The sequence below is a fragment of the Centruroides sculpturatus genome, unplaced genomic scaffold (genome assembly GCF_000671375.1).
Source record: "Centruroides sculpturatus isolate CEXI.00-Female unplaced genomic scaffold, Cexi_2.0 scaffold1042, whole genome shotgun sequence".
In the NCBI taxonomy this organism is placed as follows: Eukaryota; Metazoa; Arthropoda; class Arachnida; order Scorpiones; family Buthidae; genus Centruroides; species Centruroides sculpturatus.
The window spans coordinates 214,595-228,660 of record NW_019385274.1 but is presented as its reverse complement, the minus strand read 5'-3'; the positions used below and the strand labels follow the sequence as shown (position 1 = coordinate 228,660).

The 14,066-nt window shown below is 33.4% G+C and overlaps 1 non-coding gene and 1 pseudogene across 1 annotated transcript; one reads left to right on the top strand and one right to left on the bottom strand.

The window, feature by feature from the left end:
- The first annotated feature begins 4,974 nt into the window (after positions 1-4,974).
- On the top strand, positions 4,975-5,048 carry Trnar-ucg. Its single transcript has one exon. It is a non-coding gene; the product is annotated as a tRNA-Arg (tRNA).
- A 262-nt stretch (positions 5,049-5,310) lies between these two features.
- Positions 5,311-5,429, bottom strand: LOC111637043 (annotated as a pseudogene).
- Positions 5,430-14,066: the final 8,637 nt, after the last annotated feature.

Here is a 14,066-nt window from a genome sequence, read left to right as displayed (position 1 = left end):
CAAATGCACCATAGTAAATAAAATGGAAATAATTTAATGTTCTTTGGGCGGCCCGGGGGTTGGGGACCACTGCAGTAGAGCATCGATTATCCGACCCCCGATTAACCGTTACCTCGGTTAACCGACCGCATTCTAGTCGGCAAATTCAAATGTCCGCTAGTGATGCGGCGCTACAATATTTGGCTATGTCTTGGCTACTTTAATATTATTTTTACGTGTTTTAGCTGGCAACACTGGATCGACCATGAAAGGGAGCCAGTATTTAAACGAGGCTTAATTTTCTAATTTTTAACAATACAATAGCGACGATTATTATTATTCTTTTTTTTAAATTTGATAGGCTTAACATGGAGGAAAATTCAACGCGAAGTAGGTTAATAGCGATATACTGATATACTAATACAGTCGACCCCCTATAACACTGTTGATTTTTCCGTTTTATATGAATTCCATGTTGTACGAGTCACTTAGATTTTACAAATACGTGAGCTGTTCACAGCCCGGCACACATATTTGTAAAATCTAAGTGACTCGTACAACATGGAATTCATATAAAATTAAAACGAGAAAATCAACAGCGTTATGGGGGGTCGGCTGTATACTAATTACATGGGATATAATAATATACTACACTAATCGATTTTTTCATACTTTTCGGTTATCCGACTTTTCAATTATCCGACCAACCCCAGTCCCCAATTGGGTCGGATAATCGAGACTCTACTGTAATGGATTTTTTCATACTTTTCGGTTATCCGACTTTTCAATTATCCGACCAACCCCAGTCCCCAATTGAGTTGGATAATCGATGCTCTACTGTATTCATTACCAAATTGTACTATATTAGATACAGTACAATTTGGTAATGAATATTTAATAGTTATAAATATAGTGCAATAGTTATAAAAGAAAATAATAAATAAATAACACATGGAAGACCGAGGCGGAGACTGTCCAAATGACAGGTATGTAGTCATCAAAATATATATAGACTAGATATGCACGTGCAGATATTTGAAAATATATCTTTCAGTTCCTGAAGCCCAGGCTGACAATTCCTGAAGCTAGTAAGTATGCTGTAGTTGACTTTATTTTGAAGCCTTTATGACAGTGTTTCTCAACCTATAGATGTCTGAAAAAGTTATATAGGCCTCAATTTTTTAAACCTGTGTGGTTATTATCAACATTTGGGACATATTGTTCCATTTATAACATAATAAATCTAAAATTATGTTTTAAATACACATGGAAATAATTAATTAAATTGGAAGTAAACTATTAAAAGTGAATCATATTTAACAAAGTTTTAATCTTTATTAATTTATGTCTCCTTGCAGACCACCTATTCCAACATTGCATACTAGATGTGGTCCACGGACCACAGATTGAAAAACACTGCTTTAGGATATTTCACAGAATGCTCAAATAGTTTTATTGGCTTTTAGGACTCGATGTAATTATTCAGCGCCAGTCAATGTTGCAGCAGAAACATCAACATTTCATGGGAGTACAGTACAAGAGTACTCCATGGGGATGTGTCTACATACTCTTGATACCAGAATGTTCCAGACAATAAACAAGATGACTTCTATGCATCTGAAAAGAGGACATCTTCTTCATTGTCAGAGCGTTGTGATGGTGCATCAACATCCACCGGTGACAGTGTCAGATCAATACAACTGACAAATATAAAAAGAAAAAAAGAAGGGTGACATAAACTGCCAGTGAACTGGAGACGAGTATATTAAATACTTTATCTGCTGTTCAGCCATTTTTGAACAACATTCAGCAGCAACAACAGAATCGCACCAGTTTATGCAAATATAACCGAAATAATGAAGAAAATGAATGCAATGAAAAAAATTTTAAATGTCGATTCTGGAATTTTTAGCAAAATATGAATAAATTTGAACATTCCAAGAACTGCTGTTTTGTTTGATTTGGTAAAACACATTCATGAATATACAGTATTTAAATATAAGAATATATATCAGACTGTGAATAATCTATTATCATAATTTGACAATTTTAAAAATTATTCAACATACATCAGTTAAACTCAAACAAATAACTGAACTATTATTAGTATCTATGTTACCGCTAAAGCTCGAAAGTCGTTAATGTGTACATTACCTAGCTAATCTGCAGATTAACTTGGGTGATCCGTTAAAGTTGTGAAAATTGTTCCATTTCTCAAATTACCTAGATAATGTGCAGAGTATCTAGGTAATCCGCACATTACCTACCAGGCACTCGGTAAAGCGAAAATAAGATCTTTGCCGCAAATAGGTGTGCTTATCGCAAAAACCAATTGCTATGAAATTCAAAGTGTCACCAATCTTTAGACAGCACTAATAAGTAAGCACAATTGGATAATGTTACCTATGATGAGTAAAATGGCTGCTCGTCTCTGACGCACGTTCAAACCTAACCTAACCTATTCTAATAATTTGGTTGGTAATAATTATGATAATTTATTAGACTAGGTTAGGTTACAACGTGCGTCCCCACTGTTTCCTTTCTTCTGTTTGCTGGAATCAGAGACGAGCCGCCATTTTACTCACCAAAGGTAACATTAACTGCACAATTATATCATGCGATCACCAGAAAAAGTATGATAACTTCATTATTTTTCGTCTCCGGTCCAAAAGTAGGGTATCGTTGAAGTCGTCTCGGTCCCCTCAGTTCAGATAGATACTCAAAGTCCCGAAATTCCATAGATGGTTATCTATATAATAATTTCTCTAATTGTATTAATATTTTAAACCGTTTGATTTTTTTGTATTTTTGAATTGGTTGATGATTGATTCTATCAACTAATTTGTCGATTGTTTGATTGTATTAACTTGATTCTTTAGATATCGAAAATTAAATAAAGACCAACCGTATGCCGAAAATCTATCGGGCTAGTTTAAGGCTAATTACTAAATGAATTACGTAACCAATTTGGCTCTAGAGGTAAGCGTTAGGCGCCATCTCTTATTAACATTAATAATTATAAATAAATTAATTAACTTAAATAATTTAGAACCGCTGGGAGAATAATTAAATAAATTAAATAAAGAACATTATGTTAATTTAAGCGTACAGAAACGTTGCAGTTGTTCCAGCAAAGATCTTATTTTCACTTTACCGAGTGCCTAGTAGGTAATTTGCAGATTACCTACGTAGATAATCTGCACATTACCTAGGTAATTTGAGAAATAGAACAATTTTAGCAACTTTAATGGACCACCCTAGTTAATCTGCAGATTAGCTAGGTAATGTACGCATTAACGACTTTCGAGCTTTAGCGGTAACATCTATATTCAAATAAATTTTTATAGATTTTTTTTAGTTCCAAAAAACAACAATTATGAGTTATTCAATATGTTCAATTCATAAAACGTTTACATATTGAGCAAAATATATTAGCTTAGCTATAACTCTTTATTGCCTCACTGGACTTTCTAGTCCCACTATCTTTGAATTTTTTTATTTCATTGTGTATAGATTATAGCTTACTAGAACTTACATTTTTTTTTTTATTGTATAAAGTGTTCTCTTTCTCCTCTATAGGGTGGTAACTTTCAAACTGTTTCTGTTTTAGTTTTGTCGAAAAAAGTTTCACATCATGTGTTGTTTGAATGGTAGTAGCTGATATTGCTTTCTTTGTTGCCAAATTTTACTTATTGTTTCCAAGTTAACTGTCTTTGTATTTTTTTTAATATATATTCTAGATATGTGTAGTTTGATTTCAATGTATTATGTTTTTAGAATTAATGATATGCAAGCTGTATGAGATCAAAATATGTTTGGGACTTATGAGTCCCATCAGGCCTGAGAGTATCATTTTTGTAAATGTTAAAAATTTGTATTTTCTACATTGTGCTGTACAGATTTATGAATTTGTTTAACATTTTAATAGTTAATATGGATAGAAGGCATATATGAATAAATAGATAATCTTTTATCAAAAGAATTTCCATCTGATATTGAAACACATCAAAACCACATTCAACATGCACATTATGTAAAGTTTTCTTGTGTGTAAATGGGGAAAAAATTGCTTTTTACATTTTCACAAATCATAAGTTATTAAACGAATCAATTTTATTTCAGTTTTGTCATGCATTTTAATTTTTTTTTTCAAATTTTGACCTTATTATATTGTAAAAATTATCAAATACTTAATATACATAATTATGCATTTAATCTGCCAATTTCGCTGATAAAAGTTCTTTATATAAAACAAAAATATTTTATTTTTATAATATTAAACAAGAAAAAAAATTGTTAAGTCCAAATGTGCTCTAAAGCCTGACGGGACTAATAAGTCCCATAATTAAAAAATTTTTAATTTACATTTTAATTTTTTTTATTTACTTATCTGTTAATAAACACCTCTTCTGATGATAAAATGAGAAATATAAAATAATTTTTTATCTAAAAATAAAAATTCAGGCAATAAAGTGATAAAGTATATAGATTAGTTGTAAATTTTCTAAAGCATACTGATTAATATAATAGTTACATCTTGAACCTAACCAATAAGTATTACTAGATCAAACATATTTGTTGGTCAAATTTGACCAATATAATTTATCCTATAAAAAAATCATTGAAAAAAAATCTATCAAACAAACATAAATTCTATGTACCTCAGATATTTACAGGTTATTTACATAAAATTCTCTGTCAATGTTAAATTAACAAATAAAACGCAAACAAAATACAAATAGAAAAAAAGGAAACTGACGAGATGAGACAAATTGGCCGCGAATAATTATATTGTGAATTTGATGTGAATAATTAATTGGACGACGATCAGATTCAGACAATCGATCGATGCAAGAGAAAAAGAAATATGCTGTAGGAAAGGCGTAAAGCGCGTTGGTCGTCCGATACTGCGATGTTTCCTGCTTTTCACGCGAATATCGGAAATATGGAGACCCGCGTTGTGTTTTTATTAACCAAAAGAGAAACGAAGACAACGGGCCAGTGGTGTAACGGATTAACGCGTCTGACTTCGAATCAGAAGATTCCAGGTTCGAATCCTGGCTGGCTCGGCTTGAATGTTATTTTTGTTTCGGAATACTAGGATTTTATTTTCTCTAAAATCGATGGAATATAAGACACTTGATGACTTAGTCGGTGGTCGAAAAATGTTACTGTTGACTGCCACGTAAGAGAAACGAATTCGTCGAAGAAATTTATATTTCGAGCCACTTCAACTCTCGCATATCGAAAAACTTTCTTCAAAGCATCAGCTTCCGTTTTTTTAAACAAATATTTTGCGATAGATTAACGTAGATTTCAAAATAAAACAAAAGACAGCAGCACCCGGTGTTCCGAGGTCGTATCCGTTCTGCGTACTAACCGGGCCCGACGTCGTTTCACTTCGGTGATCGAACGGGAACCGGTGTTTTCGGCGTAGTATGGCCGCTGCCACAACGTGAACTTTGTGTCTCTCTCAACTACATTGCGCACTACTGCGGTCGATTCCGCTAAGCCGCGTGGCAAATGGCTTATTCATTGCGCTATCTGAATTATGAAGAATCAAGCGAAAAAGAACGGTCGGAACATCTACAGTTGACAGGAGATTTTAAAAAATCCATTAAAAGATTCTGTACAGTTGACAGGAGATTTTAAAAAATCCATTAAAAGATTCTGTACAGTTGACAGGAGATTTTAAAAAATCCATTAAAATATTTGATATATTTATTCTGCTCTCCCGGGAATCTTATATTACTTACGGATTTCAATGTTAAACCAGTGATATTACGATTTAGAATGTCCCATCTATAAGGAGATGCAGAAAGAAACGTTAACTGTTACTTTGGCAGCATCATTTACAACCAAATTTAATGAATGAGACGCACAATGTACAAAAAAGCTCTAGAATTTATTTTCCTTAAATCTATGATTTATGTATCCGTTGTCATAAAAATTCGTCTTTCCACTTCTTTCCCAAGACTACAAATATTCAAGTACAAAGTATCCGTTTTCGACTTATTTCTACTTAAGAAGTAAAGTAGTTAAATAATTAAGCGATTAAATAAAACCCCGCTGAAGGAGCCAGAATATTACTTAAACAAAAGCTTAAAGGTCAAGAGGTTAGGGAGATAGAGCAGGTGTCATGTGTCATATTTCAACAGGGTCGGAGTTAATGAAGATTTTACTCGTTACTAGCATTTATAATTTTTTTTTCCATACCCTTAAAATTAAACCTTTTGCCATTTTATAATAATTAAAAATATGAAAGGTTTATATAACGAAATCTCATAACAGATGGCGTCACACACAATGGTTTTATTTATTATAATATAATTAAAAACATAAAAGTTATTTTCTAAATAAAATTTACAACAGCCGAGAAAGTACCGCAACTCGTTGTTATTGATAGATGATTTTTTATAAAACATCTATCAATTATATAAAACAGTTACATTTCTCGAAACGAACGATCTTTTTCTCAGTTTGAATATACAGTAGAGCGTCGATTATCCGAAAGTCAATCATCCGAAACGTCAATCATCAGAAAGAATTCCAGTCAGCAAATTTAAATTTTCGCAAGTGCTGTGGCGTTGCAATCTTTGGCTATGTCTTGGGCTATGAAGATCGCTAAAGACGATCGAAAACGTTTTTACGATATTAAATTATTTGCTGGAATATGTAAAAAGGTAATAATTTTGATTAATTCTTTCTAGTTCCAGTACAAGTTAATATTTTTTTATTGTACTCAAACATTTTACGTTTTTGATACTAAATTAACTTCTGAAGTATAATTTTTTATTGTTTTTATATTTATCAATATATTTATTTTGTTTGTACAAATAAAGAAATCATTTTTAACGATACAATAGTCAAATAACGTAACCAACACCTTGTTGCTTGCTGAGGGAGTTTTATTAAAATCGAACGTTTTCGATCCACTTAACGGATCATCATCAGGCTAGAATATACGAAAATGGAATACATCAAAATGGAACAATAAGTTCAAAAATATCAATAAACTGATAACATATCAATTAATAAAAATAAAAAATAAAAAAATAATAAATAAAAAATAATAAATTGTAAACGATACCAAATAATAAATAATATACTACAACGACTACACATTAATACTAAGTTTCCTTTAAATCAAATAATTATCATATTTCAGTTGTTGCGCTACTTGTAAGCTTCTTAACGGCAAATTTCCAAGCCGAGGGAAGACCCTCCGCATCCCTAGCATTAATGCAACTGTCCTTAAGTTTGCTCCTATATATCTCCATTTTTTCGGCCGTCTTCGCCAAAGTTGGTGAGTGTACTTGTCTCACGACTTCCGCTTCCTCCCATCCAATCAGGGATCCTTGGGCCTGCGCCATCTGGGCCAAAATTGTTGTATTAGACCCTTTTCTAGCATCATACTTATGTTCTCTAATCCGTACCCCGAGGCTTCTGGTGGTAACTCCTATGTAATCTTTTTTTATTCCTAATAGCTGGTTCTCGTAGGGAATCTTGTAAACACCTGCCTTATCTTCTTTTTTAACAACCCCTTTATAATACAACAATTTTGGCCCAGATGGCGCAGGCCCAAGGATCCCTGATTGGATGGGAGGAAGCGGAAGTCGTGAGACAAGTACACTCACCAACTTTGGCGAAGACGGCCGAAAAAATGGAGATATATAGGAGCAAACTTAAGGACAGTTGCATTAATGCTAGGGATGCGGAGGGTCTTCCCTCGGCTTGGAAATTTGCCGTTAAGAAGCTTACAAGTAGCGCAACAACTGAAATATGATAATTATTTGATTTAAAGGAAACTTAGTATTAATGTGTAGTCGTTGTAGTATATTATTTATTATTTGGTATCGTTTACAATTTATTATTTTTTATTTATTTTTTTTATTTTTTATTTTTATTAATTGATATGTTATCAGTTTATTGATATTTTGAATTTTTGAACTTATTATTCCATTTATGATGTATTCCATTTTCGTATATTCTTGCCTGATGATGATCCGTTAAGTGGATCGAAAACGTTCGATTTTAATAAAACTCCCTCAGCAAGCAACAAGGTGTTGGTTACGTTATTTGTTTATTTTTGCTGGGTACGATTGTATTCGATACAATAGTCACAATTATTATTTTAAAAAGTTTACGTTAGGCTTAACATCGACAAAAATTCAACGCGAAGCGACACACAACAGAGAAAAATTTCAACATGGGATAGGTTAATATATTTTTTCGTACATAACCGGTTATCCGAAATATCGATTTTTTTTCCGAACAACCCCAGTCCCCAATTGATTCGGATAGTCGATGCTCTACTGTAGAAAGATCTATATTTGATTGTTTCGTGTAAAATACTGTACAATACATACACGATATTTTCTATTGGTCAGGTAAATTCATAAAATTCGCTTATTATACAAGTTACTTTAATTAACGTTTACATAACTAAACTATAACACGCATATTTATTATAACCAACGTCCGATGACGTCAGGTAAGCGCTCTTAAAATGGCATCAGATAAACGAAATATTACGAAATTTAGTAAAACTTGCTCTGTTGGTCAATCGGAAAACACTGGACGAACGAGAGGAAGGATTTCTTCTAGTATTGGGGTTGGCGAGGTTCGATTATAGAAAATCTCGCTTCTAACCCCTTGTGCAGAATGGAAACCGTAGGAGGAGGATGGTAGGGAGTCTCTTCATCCCAATTCGTCATCACTCGGGGGATACAAATGTAAAAAATGCGGATATTTAGCCTTAAAATTCAAAAAGAATCCATGACGTCAATCGCATTCGAATTCGTTACGCGCTTTCTAATCTCGCAACAATTGCCGTTTCTATGGAAACGCGTATTGTTGCAACACGATTTTGCGTTACTTTGCACGTTTTTCGCTTGCCGAACGGACGAGTGCGCTCTTTGCTCTGGTTTTTGCTGTTTTCTGCCTTTTTTCAGTGTTCTTTGCTTCCCGAACGTGGTTTTAAGAAGACTTGTGGACGCCGACATTACACCAAGTAAGATTTTAATTAGAAATTAGCTAGCGTTAAGATTTTATTTTCGTTTCGTTTAGTGCAACTTTCGGAGACGACATCGGCTGACTAGGACTTTGCATATTTGCGTTTAAATCTGCGGTCGCTTGTGTTTTTCGTTTGAATTACCATCCGAAACGACTTTTAAACGACGGACGCAAAGGATTAAGTATTTGCTCATTAATTAATTACGAAAATAAATCAATTTAGATTTATATTTTATAAACACGGTCAAAGAATAAGGATCTTATATATAGAAATTCAATTAAAACGTATTTAATACTAACTCTAAATACAAATTGCATCGCGTAATCATAAAACATACACTCGAAACCTGATGGGATGAAGGTTAAACAGAGATCGTAATCTGAAGCAAGAGATGTTCCTTCGACACATCCGGGACGTCAAAAATTTCGCCCTTTCACCTCCGACTTCTCCATTGAATCTATGTATTAGTTACAACGCTTTTCAATGGCTTACTTTGCGAGAATGAAATTGTCTGTAGAGCTAAAACACATCTAATACACTTAGCAGTTATCTATACAGGCTGGACACAAACAATTCTTTTCCTTAAGCTGTTTGTCTCTTTCCACAATGTGGTCATTTCTGAGTGCAGTCCATCTTCCACACTTACGTAACCCTCTGCAAATGCTTTGTGCCACTTAAACGTTCGTGTCCGGGCTGCGGACACGCGTTGTGTTTTCGTCGACTCTCGTACGAAATTTCTTTGAACGAAACTCCATTAAGTGTCGTCGTTGCGTTTAGGTGACGGACCGCTTGTACGCACATTAGGGTAAATTGCTGTAGAACGAAACACTTGTCACGACTTGGGCTCGCGATCGAATACGAATGCCTTTTCCGCATGGCTGCGCTACGTGCTGCGTAGCTTTACTTCTCTGTCCTACAAATACAAATTGCACGTAAGAGAGTTTCTTCGTTCCGGGTCGGTCTGTGTCTTTTGTCGTCTCTACTGCAAATGGAGTTCGTATGTTCTAGCAATTTCCGGTAGTACTGTATCTAACGCCAGCTCTGTCGTGAGTATAAACTTGAACTTTTTCTGCGTTAAGTATATCCGAATCCCATTAATGTATATATATATATATTTGTTACTTTCTTTCTTTACAGAATGAAAAGTTGGCGGTTTTGGCGGTGGCCGCGGTCTAAGAAGATGAAAAAGTGTGAAGAGCGTTCTCCTTCCGCAATCGATGAAGAGAGGGTCTTTTCCCCTTTGAGCGGGGAGAGGAACTCTCTTCCATCGATCGCGGAAGGGGTTCTTTCTTCACGGGATCGCCTTCAGGAATAGCAGATGTCGACAGCATTCTTTGTTCCGCATTGAACGGAGAGAAGACATTTCGCCATTCGGACGTGTTCCGAAAAGTGAAATGCCTCCATGTTGACGACATCATCTTTGCCGCACTGAGAGAGGAGGAATATTTCGATCATTCCTCTCTTTTACAACGAGTGGGATCCTCTCGTTCGATGTGGGCAAGAATGCAAAGGAAAAAGCGTCGCTTCGTAAGAGATGCAAACAACTTTTTCCTTTGCTATTTCTGAAGGATATTACTAACCTAGGATTAGAAGGCAAGAGGTTTTTTCGTTTGTTTTTCCTCTTGTCATACTAACATTTAAATTTAATGTTTCATTTTCTATTTACTAATTTAGGATAAGAAGGCAAGAGATTTTTTATTTTTTTCCCTCTTGTCATACTAAACATTCAAACTGAAACCTTAAATTTAATTTACTAATCTAGATGTAAGTAGACAAGGGGTTTTTAATTTTTTCCCCTTGTCGTACTCACATTAGTAATTCACATCCACGCACATAAACAACAACATCCTTCACGCTGAAACACACAGTTCAAACAACGACACGTTCGTCGCATCCAATCACCTACGATTCCATTCACGTGCATTATAAACAACACCGTTCACAACGCGAACATGCTTCCCAAAATCCAACCTCTGGGTCCAGTCCCGGGAAGCGGTAACGTCGGTCGCAATAGCCGATGGCCAAAGAGGCTCTGGTAACAATTTACTTTTGGTATTAAAATCTGAATTTGAATTGTTATAACAAAATCATTTACTTGTATCCAAATATTTTTTACTGATTATACATATACAGTCGACCCCTCTATAACGCGGTAGATACGTTCCACTTTATAAGAATTTTACGTTGTAGGAATCCTTAACTACATGAGCCAATCACAGCCCGGCACGTGCGCAGTTTACGGACTATGGCTGTTTGAAAGGTTTTCTTCCATAAAATTAATCGATTCTAGACTAATTTGACTCAACATTTCCATAACACGTATACTTTTTTGGGAATAATCCGTATAAGCTATGCTATAAACAAAAAATTGTAGGATTACTTACCGAGTGTGCACCATTCGACGACGCCATTGCTTAATTAAGCTTGTTTTCGTCGCGGAGCAGCGCACCAACTGGCGGGCGCATTTTCTGATAAGTTATTTTTCTGCGAAAAATTCGTTGAACTTTGGAGACATCATTAATAGAAATAATTTTTATGGCCGTTGAATAAATGTTTTTTTTTATAAGAAATGTATAAAATTACAGTACTGTATTAGACTTACAGTACCTAATTTATATACTGTACAGGCGATAGTAAGCTTAACTTACCTGCCTAAACTCTCCGTAGGGTATAAGTAGTTCGGCTGCTCGTCCACTATTGGTCCAGATTCGACCAATCCTGTCGCGACACGAGTCGGCGATGACGTTGTACCGCATTTTATGAGTCTCTTTTAGCGTCTTTATACGAATACGGTCGCAATTTTTTCGCCGCGATATACGAATCAGCATTATATGAACCCGCGTTATAGGGGTCGACTGTATACACATACACACACTGCAGGATGGTCTCTGATTCCATTCATTTGCCACTCGTAAGGAGCTATTTGAGTAAGTGAATTGTTTTAAGATTTAAAACGTAAAGAATATTTTGTTATTTTTATGTACATTTCTTTACAAAGCTATATTTAATTATAATTTTCTTTAAAAGTATATTCATACAATTGAAGAATATTTTGTACCAAGTATGCACATCCCCCGCACATTTTATTTCACCAAGTAAGTTTTTATTATTTTATTTTTAATTGTAGCCCTTATATTGTGGCTAGCGATACAGAATGTAATTGCGATATAAAAAATACATTTAGAGAAGTATACGATTTTTACTGGCTTATCGAACAAATGAATACGAATGGACCCTAGACCATCACTGACGCGCAGTTAACTGATTGCCCCTGGAAGTCGGCTTCTTACAGAAACACTGCTTTCCTATAATCAAATGTCCCGGCACGCCACTAGTTAGACGTCTAATCGGTTTCGACTCTGTTTTCATTGTTACAAGTGTTGAAAATTTCGATTCTCAAAGATACATTGCTGTAAATGGAAGCACAACTTCCATAGTTCGTTTTACAAGACGAGGATTGGCTTTTCTCAGTGAATACTAGAATTTTCCAAGGCTTTTTGAGTTAAACTTCAACTGTAGTAAGTTGTAAACTAAGATCAATAAGTTCATCTTTGGTCAAGTCAGCATATGAGATACAGTTTATACCAGAAAGAAAAGGATTACGGATTCAATTTTCATGTCAATTTTAAAGAAATACAGGCAAGTATATGATATAAATCTACCTGTTGTTTTTATTTGTGACCACATAAACAACTATTATTACCGTCATTTATTGCATACATTCATAAGGGAAAGAAATGTTAGATTTCAGTAAGAGGATAGGAAGAATAAAGATAAAGCGTNACATTTTTTTAGATTAAAATTTTTTCACATTAATAAAAATATTAAAAAACATTTATGGCATTCTGAAGTATTGACTTTGATACAGTTCCAGTTAATTTTTTATTTTACTTTCATCTCAGTAATTGAAATAGAGAATTAATTTGAACGGTTTAGTTATATTCAAAATTGAATTTTTTATCTTCATTGAATAATAATAATAAATATTAAATCTCAGAGTTTAACAAGAATTTCTGGTATCAGTAAAGAATCAATACATAAAGAAATACTTTAGTCTTTCAAGATATTAAATTTACAAAAATGGATTTACTTCACATAATTCATTTTCTTCATAAAATTTATTTTTAGACTAGATAATTATTTATTCTTAGGAGTTTATTTTTAGCCACATGAAATTATTCTTAATATAAAAATATTATTAAAGATGTTTTCTCCTAATAAGAAAGGTTATAACTTTTAAATCAAATTTTTTATATTTAGTTAATATAATTTTCTTACTATAAATATATCTGATGCTAATTTTAAATAAGATAACATACTTCAATTTTATAATTTAAAATTTTTTACATTTCTAAATTTGATATTAAAGTACTGTAAAATTAAAAAGCATAATAGTATTTTTATTCAAAGAGAATTGATAGTTTAGTTTGAAATAAAACAGAATTATTTTATTGTTTAGTTTCATATTATTAATTTTTCTCATTAACATACTTAAACTACTTATGTTGTTTTTCTCAATTAAAATATTGTTGACTGTATGGAAGTAATCGTTTTCTTTTTCTTCTAGTTTCTTGACTTTTCCAAGGCTAATTCATTTGTCTAATAATGTTTAATTTGAAAAAAAAAATTGTTTAATAATGACTAAATTAGCTTTATTTAAAAAAGACCCAACTAATATAAAATTTTCTCATACTTAAATTTTACTTTGTCTCATGGGCTACAATTTCAAAAAAATTGTGGACCTATAAATTTCCACTGTCATCAGTCCATTCGCCTGTCTTTCCTTAATCTTGAGAATGGATTTAGAAAAATGAAATCTGATGTCAGATATGGAAACCTTAGTGGCAGGAGGCCTCAATTAATTACATATGAACTTCTGGTTTGTACCAGAAATCATGTTATTTCAATTCAAAACTTCCCTCTGAAAGCTGTTAGATGACCAGCACGACTCTAATGTTAAAGAAAAAATATGATGTGTAGGAGCTAGTCACTACTAATTTGAGGTGGAGAGCATATATTTTAAATTAAATAAATTAATGGTTTTAAATTTTGTGTATCTGCCCATTAAATT